Below are 8215 nucleotides of genomic sequence, written 5' to 3'. Positions count from 1 at the left end.
TTGGAAGAAGCTTTCCGAGACAACTTCCAAGGAACTTATGTCCGGCCACCAGACGCCGATGACTTAAGACACATAGTTCAACAACCTAGAGAATCAGCCAGAAAATTCTGGACTAGGTTCCTAACCAAAAAGAACCAGATCGTTGACTGTCCGGACGCCGAGGCCTTAGCATTCTTCAAACACAGCATCCGTGACGAATGGCTAGCATGCCACCTCGGCCAAGAAAAGCCGAAGTCCATGGCAGCCCTAACGGCACTCATGACCCGCTTTTGTGCGGGAGAGGACAGTTCGATGGCCCGTAGTAACAATACGACCAACGAAACAAGCCCCTCTGAGGCCAAGAACAGCACCAGCAAGCTCCAGCGCAATAGAAACAAACTCCAAAGCAATGGCGCTAACACCGATGACACAACAGTTCATGTCGGATTTAGTGGCTCCAAGTCCGGCCAGCGAAAGAAGCCCTATAAAAGGAGCAACAGAAAACAATCCAGCTTGGACCGCATACTTGATCGTCCTTGCCAAATTCATGGCACCCCAGACAAACCGGCCAACCATACCAATAGAGATTGCCGAGTCTTCAAACTAGCCAGCAAAGCAAATGGCAGAGGCAATGAAGGGGAATCACAGAGCGACGAAGAGCCTCGGCAGCCAAACAACAAGGGGCAAAAGAAATCCCCCCCAAGTCAAAACGGTGAATATGATATACATTACACATATCCCCAAAAGGGGGTGCAAACGCGCACTCAGGGACGTCTACGTGGTAGAGCCAGTCGCCCCAAAATTCAATCCGTGGTCGTCATCCCTGATCACCTTCGATCGATGAGACCACTCAACTAGTGTCCGCCACGGCGGTTCAGCCGCACTAGTTCTTGACCCAATTATTGACGAGTTCCACCTAACTCGATTCCTAATGGACGGTGGTAGCAGCCTCAACCTGCTCTATCAAGACATAGTGCGGAAGATGGGAATTGACCCCTCGCGAATCAAATCAACAAAGACCACCTTCAAAGGAGTCATTCCAGGCGTAGAGGCCCGCTGTACGGGCTCAATAACGCTAGAAGTAATATTCGGCTCCCCGGATAACTTCCGAAGCAAAGAACTAATCTTCGATATCGTCCCATTCCGCAGCGGCTATCACGCTCTGCTTGGACGAACCGCATTCGCTAGATTCAACGCGGTGCCTCATTATGCTTATCTTAAGCTGAAGATGCCCGGTCCACATGGCATCATTACGGTAAACGGAAATACGGAGCGCTCCCTCCGTACAGAGGAGCACACCGCCGCCCTAGCAGCAAAAGTACAGAGTGGCCTTCTCAAGAAGTACTATAATCCGGCTACCGAGCCCCTAGACACCACTAAGAAGGTCCGAACTATACAACAGCAGGACAGCTCGGCTCGTCACGGGTCAAACTAGCAAAATTCGGCCTCTGCCCAAGCCCATACGAGGCAATGGTATTCGTACCGCGAGCACATACGCTACACACCCATGGGTACAGACGGAGGCTCAACTCGCTCGCGATCCACAGTACGGATTGATAGACCCTGGGATTCGCACGCTTCTGCTTTTTCTTTTTTATGGGGTTTTGTTCTCTTTTTCAAGGTCCATACGGACGACCCGCTTGCAGAACACATCAAGGAGGCAACGAGCTCTGGCATACAAGGGACCCCAGGTGGTTTCTAATAAACAATTACCATACTTGTTTTACATACCCGTATGCAGCTCGCCCTTGGTTACAGCATTTTTCAATAGCATTGCTTGCTTATCGCGTTATTTGTACAAAGTACACCTTGACGTACTAATTACATCACAACGGTGAATAAACGATGGCGTCATCCCACTACTTCATTTTTTCCCCGTTTCCTCACCTCGATGTCTATTATTCCTTGCACACGTACATCATGATACATACTAATCCGCCAGGGGCTTAATTACAACCCGCATCACGACAATAAAAGTCCGAACACTTTTACAGTACAGTTCGGCACCCCGAACTTATAGCATTATATGCATCGGCTCTGAATCATGGCTTTGGTCAATAGTTGGGTTGCCCGGCTCCTGCGCTTACTACCTTATGTTCCGCTATATCGGCTAGAGTAGTAAAGGGAGAACTACTGCGATTGTGTCCCGGTTCTTCCGGACGAGCACCTCAGTAGAGAAAGCCAAAAACTGACTGTCATGATGCGGCGAGAGCCGGTCAGCTGTTCAAGAGGTTCCAAATCGTTAGAGATTTTTCCCGCTTCTCGCGAAGAATCGATTTCCTCGATTAGGCGTGTATAGCGCCCCTAATTTGGCCTTCCGAATACCAGGGGCTTTGCCAACTTTATCAATTGTCAAACTCTTATGGCTAAGTGGGGGCGGTAAAGGCCGCATAGTCTGATTGCCTTGTTCGTCATGCTAAACACCTCCTTTAAGGACCAGAATGTGGAGTAAAGAGTGTTTAGGTTTATCCTGAACACCCCCATACTATCTACATGGGGGCAGAAGCCGACGACTAGTCATCCCTCAGATTAAATAAATGGCCGCACAGGAGGTAAAATTTAAAATCATAAACATTATACTACATAACATCTTTGTTCCATATTATAGGGCAAGATAATACACATGTTCTTATGGGAATATAATATCCTTCAAACATTGCGCCACCGCAAGGCGGGATCCCTCCAGGACACCTTCAAAATAATGCTCGGGTCGACGATGCTCCTTGCCCTCCGACGGTCCCTCGGTCATCAGCTTCTTGGCATCTAGCTTGCCCAATGCGTCTTCACGCGAGCAAAAGCCATACGCGCACCTTCAATGGAGACCGACCGCTTCACGGCTTCGAACCACAGACAGGCACTCACAAGCCGTTGCACAAGTCCGAAATAACTGTCAGGTGTATGATCGGCAGGCCACAGCCGGACTATCAGGTCCTTCATGGCCAGTTCAGCCAACCTATGCAGCTCGACCAGCTGCTTTAGCTGGTCGCTGAAGGTCACCAGATGTTCGGGTCCCAGATATTGGGACCAGAACAGCTTCTCCGTTGACATCCCTTCTTCGGCTCTAATGCTCAGCCGCGTCCGACACACTGTGCGGCAGACCTGCAAATGCCCCTGGAAAACCAAAATTCAGGACAAGCACAAGGGACGTTTTCTCTACATATTTTCTCGGCATGGTGACAAACTAACCCGTCGCAATTTTCTGGGCTACTTGAATCTCCTGGAGGGCGCTCTGGGCCTCGGCTCATGCATCATGCGCGCTCTAGCGAGCCTTCACCAATTTGGACTCCTACGACTTAAAATCGTGCTCCAGGGACTCAAATTTCTCTATCGCACCCTGGAGCTGTTGCTGCGCCTCGTCAACCCGGACCTCCTGCTTCTCGCGCAAAGTTCGTTCCTTGGCCGCTTTGTCCTCGGCCTCGGCTAGCGCCTTCTTAAGGGTTGCCACCTCGGTTGTGACCCCTAATAAAGTTTATGACACTTTTCAGTCTGGTCGGACCATTCATTTTTCGAAATGTACCCACGGGTTACTGCATACCTTGGCTATCTTCCAACTGCTTCTTCACACGGCCGAGCTCCTCCTTGACCCGATCGAATTTCTGCTTCAGTCCGGAGACCTCCGCAGCATGAGCAGTGGCAGCCTGTAGCGATACCTGCTTATTCACATAGACAACTCATGTTAGACTCCTGTGATTTTTTGATCCTCTGTCAGGCTTTTCTTCCCGAACACCAAGCAGAGTATCAGGGGCTACTATCTATACTGTGATATTTTTCTTATAATCACATTACTTACCTCAAAGCCTCCTAGAAGACTAGTGCAGGCTTCAGTCTGTCCGCTTTTAGCGAACTAAACCTTCTCTATTACCGTGTCCATAAGGACACGATGTTCATCCACAATAGAGGCACCTCACAGTGCCTCCAGCAGATTATTCGGTGCCTCTGGTTGGACAGAGGTCACTGGTGAAACAGGCATGCTCCCTCCTTGGGGGGAATGCCGTTCGTTGAACCCCGGAGCCATATAGATTTCCGGGATGGTCGATCTGCATTAAAGAAACTGACCGGATTGAGCTGACGCTCTAAGCTAAGCCCGTGGTCTTCGGTCGTAGGCGGTGGCATCTCACCGGCCTTGAAGAGCCCCTTCCAGATTTCTTCATGCGTTGTGCCGAAGAGCTCCAGCAGTGTCTGGTGCTTGGCCGGCTCGAACTCCCACAGACTGTAAGTTCGGCGCTGGCATGAAAGGACCCGACGAACAAGCATAACCTGGACTACGGAAGAAGAAGAAGAAGAAGAAGAAGAAGAAGAAGAAGAAGAAGAAGAAGAAGAAGAAGAAGAAGAAGAAGAAGAAGGGGAAGAAGAAGGAGAGGAAGAAGGAGAAGAAGAACGAGAAGAAGCAGGAGAAGGAGAAGGAGAAGGAGAAGGAGAAGGAGAAGGAGAAGGAGAAGGAGCAGGAGAAGGAGGAGGAGAAGGAGGAGGAGAAGGAGAAGGAGAAGGAGGAGGAGAAGGAGAAGGAGAAGGAGGAGGAGAAGGAGGAGGAGAAGGAGGAGAAGGAGGAGGAGAAGGAGGAGGAGAAGGAGGAGGAGAAGGAGAAGGAGAAGGAGAAGAAGCAGGAGAAGAAGGAGCAGGAGAAGGAGAAGGAGAAGGAGAAGGAGAAGGAGGAGGAGAAGGAGGAGGAGAAGGAGGAGGAGAAGGAGAAGGAGAAGGAGAAGGAGAAGGAGGAGGAGAAGGAGAAGGAGAAGGAGAAGGAGAAGGAGAAGGAGAAGGAGAAGGAGAAGAAGGAGAAGAAGAAGGAGAAGAAGAAGGAGAAGGAGAAGGAGGAGGAGAAGGAGGAGGAGAAGGAGGAGAAGGAGGAGGAGAAGGAGGAGGAGAAGGAGAAGGAGAAGGAGAAGGAGGAGGAGAAGGAGGAGGAGAAGGAGGAGGAGGAGGAGGAGGAGAAGGAGGAGGAGGAGAAGGAGGAGGAGAAGGAGGAGGAGAAGGAGAAGGAGAAAAGGAGAAGAGAAGGGAAGGAGAAGGAGGAGGAGAAGGAGGAGGAGAAGGAGAAGGAGAAGGAGAAGGAGAAGGAGGAGGAGAAGGAGGAGGAGGAAGGAGGAGGAGGAGGAGGAGGAGGAGGAGGAGGAGGAGGAGGAGGAGGAGAAGGAGGAGGAGAAGGAGGAGGAGGAGGAGAAGGAGAAGGAGAAGGAGAAGGAGAAAAGGAGAAGGAGAAGAAGAAGAAGGATTCAGAGGAGGAGTCTGCTTCTGAGGAGGCAGCCTAGCTAATTGGCACTAGCCCAACTAGATAGCCGTCGTGCTTCACTGATGTACTCGGCGGGAAAGGTGGTCTTTCGTGATTTGACAACTCAGTTACTTGCTTCGGCGCTACGACCGAGGAGGACCCAAAAAATGCGCGGTAGGAGAAGGAGAAGGAGAAGGAGAAGGAGAAGGAGAGAAGGAGAAGGAGAAGGAGAAGGAGAAGGAGAAGGAGAGAAGGAGAAGGAGAAGGAGAAGGAGAAGAGAAGGAGAAGAAGGAGAAGGAAGAAGAAGAAGAAGAAGAAGAAGAAGAAGAAGAAGAAGAAGAAGAAGAAGAAGAAGAAGAAGAAGAAGAAGAGAAGAAGAAGAAGAAGAAGAAGAAGAAGAAGAAGAAGAAGAAGAAGAAGAAGGATTCAGAGGAGGAGTCTGCTTCTGAGGAGGCAGCCTAGCTAATCGGTCGCACTAGCCCAACTAGATAGCCACCGTGCTTCACTGATGTACTCGGCGGGAAAGGTGGTCTTTCGTGATTTGATGACTCAGTTATTTGCTTCGGTGCTATGACCGAGGAGGACCCAGAAAACGCGCGGTAGGGCGTCCCACGTCTCGGCTCATGCTTTTGTTGGCAAGAAGATGGATTCAGAGGAGGAGTCCATCTTCAACACGTTGCAAGTCTGGCTCTAGCCACAGCCTATGTAGCCAAGTCCATCTTCAACACTGAAGACAATGGCTCCATCACCAACGCTGATGCTAATGACAAGGACGACTATGCCCCCACCTATTGCTTCATGGCACGTGGTGCCAAGGTAAACTCATGCGATGCTTACTTTCAAACATCAAGTGAAGATGACTCTGATTGTGAATCCAAACCCAGCTACAAAACACTTGCTAAAATTGCAACTGAACAACAAAAAGCTATGGAACATATTCAAAAACTATTAGACAAAAGCGATGACCTGTTGGACGCGGAAATGGCCCGATCTCAGTCCTTAATTTTTGAGTGACAGAAAGTTTGCGTTTGATACAGATTACTACAGACTGTTCTGTTTTTGACAGATTCAGTTTTTCTTGTGTTGTTTGCTTATTTTGATGAATCTATGGCTAGTATCGGAGGTTATGAACCATAGAGAAGTTGGAATACAGTAGGTTTAACACCGATATAAATAAAGAATGAGTTCATTACAGTACCTTTAAGTGGTGGTTTGTTTTATTTTGCTAACAGGGCTCATGAGATTTTCTGTTGAGTTTTGTGTTGTTAAGTTTTCAAGTCTTGGGTAAAGATTCGATGGACTATGGAATAATGAGTGGCAAGAGCCTATGCTTGGGGATTCCCAAGTCACCCCAAGGTAATATTCAAGGACAACCAAGAGTCTAAGCTTGGGGATGCCCCGGAAGGCATCCCCTCTTTCGTCTTCGTTCATCGATAACTTTACTTGGAGCTATATTTTTATTCACCACATGATATGTGTTTTGCTTGGAGCGTCATTTTATTTTGTTTTGTTTTGCTTTCTGTTTGAATAAAATACCAAGATCCGAAATTCTTAAATGTTAGAGAGTCTTCACATAGTTACATAATTATTCAACTACTCATTGATCTTCACTTATATCTTTCGGAGTAGTTTGTCGTTTGCTCTAGTGCTTCACTTATATCCTTTTTAGAGCACGGCAGTGGTTTTATTTTGAAGAAATGGATGAACTCTCATGCTTCATTTATATTATTTTGATAGTCCTAAACACCATGGTAATTTGCTTTGGTTATGAATTTAGTCCTAATATGATGGGCATCCAAGAGGGATATAATATAAACTATCATATAAAATGCATTGAATACTATGAGAAGTTTGATTCCTTATGATTGTTTTGAGATATGAAGATGGTGATATTACAGTCATGCTAGTTGAGTAGTTGTGAATTTGAGAGATACTTGTGTTAAAGTTTGTGATTCCCGTAGCATGAACGTATGGTGAACCGTAATGTGATGAAGTCGGAGCATGATTTATTTATTGATTATCTTCCTTATGAGTGGCGGTCGGGGACGAGCGATGGTCTTTTCCTACCAATCTATCCCCCTAGGAGCATGCGCGTAGTACTTCATTTTGATAACTAATAGATTTTTGCAATAAGTATGTGAGTTCTTTATGACTAATGTTGAGTCCATGGATTATATGCACTCTCACCCTTCCAGCATTGCTAGCCTCTCTAGTACCACACAACTTTCGCCGGTACCATAAACCCACCACATATCCTTCCTCAAAACAGCCACCATACCTACCTATTATGGCGTTTCCATAGCCATTCCGAGATATATTGCCATGCAAATTTCCACCGTACCGTTTATTATGACACGCTTCATCATTGTCATATTGCTTTGCATGATCATGTAGTTGACATCGTATTTGTGGCAAAGCCACCTTTATAATTCTTTGATACATGTCACTCTTGATTCATTGCATATCCCGGTACACTACCGGAGGCATTCACATAGTCATATTTTGTTCTAAGTATTGAGTTGTAATTCTTGAGTTGTAAGTAAATAAAGTATGATGATCATCATAATTAGAGCATTGTGCCAAGTGAGGAAAGGATGATGGAGACTATGACTCCCCCACAAGTTGAGATGAGACTCCGGACGAAAAGAAAAAAAAGGGGGAAAGGGGGCCAAAAGAAAAAAAAGAAAAAAAAGAAAAGGCCCAAATAAAAAAATGAGAGAAAAAGAGAGAAGGGACAATGTTACTATCCTTTTACCACACTTGTGCTTCAAAGTAGCACCGTGTTCTTCATGATAGAGAGTCTCCTATGTTGTCACTTTCATTTACTAGTGGGAATTTTACATTATAGAACTTGGCTTGTATATTCCAATGATGGGCTTCCTCAAAATACCCTAGGTCTTCATGAGCAAGCGAGTTGGATGCACACCCACTTAGTTTCTTTTGTTGAGCTTTCATACACTTATAGCTCTAGTACATCCGTTGCATGGCAATCCCTACTCACTCACATTGATATCTAGGCATATCAATGA

This window comes from Triticum aestivum, chromosome 2A (assembly GCF_018294505.1).
Source record: "Triticum aestivum cultivar Chinese Spring chromosome 2A, IWGSC CS RefSeq v2.1, whole genome shotgun sequence".
Lineage (NCBI taxonomy): Eukaryota > Viridiplantae > Streptophyta > Magnoliopsida > Poales > Poaceae > Triticum > Triticum aestivum.
Note: the sequence above shows the minus strand (reverse complement) of the source record.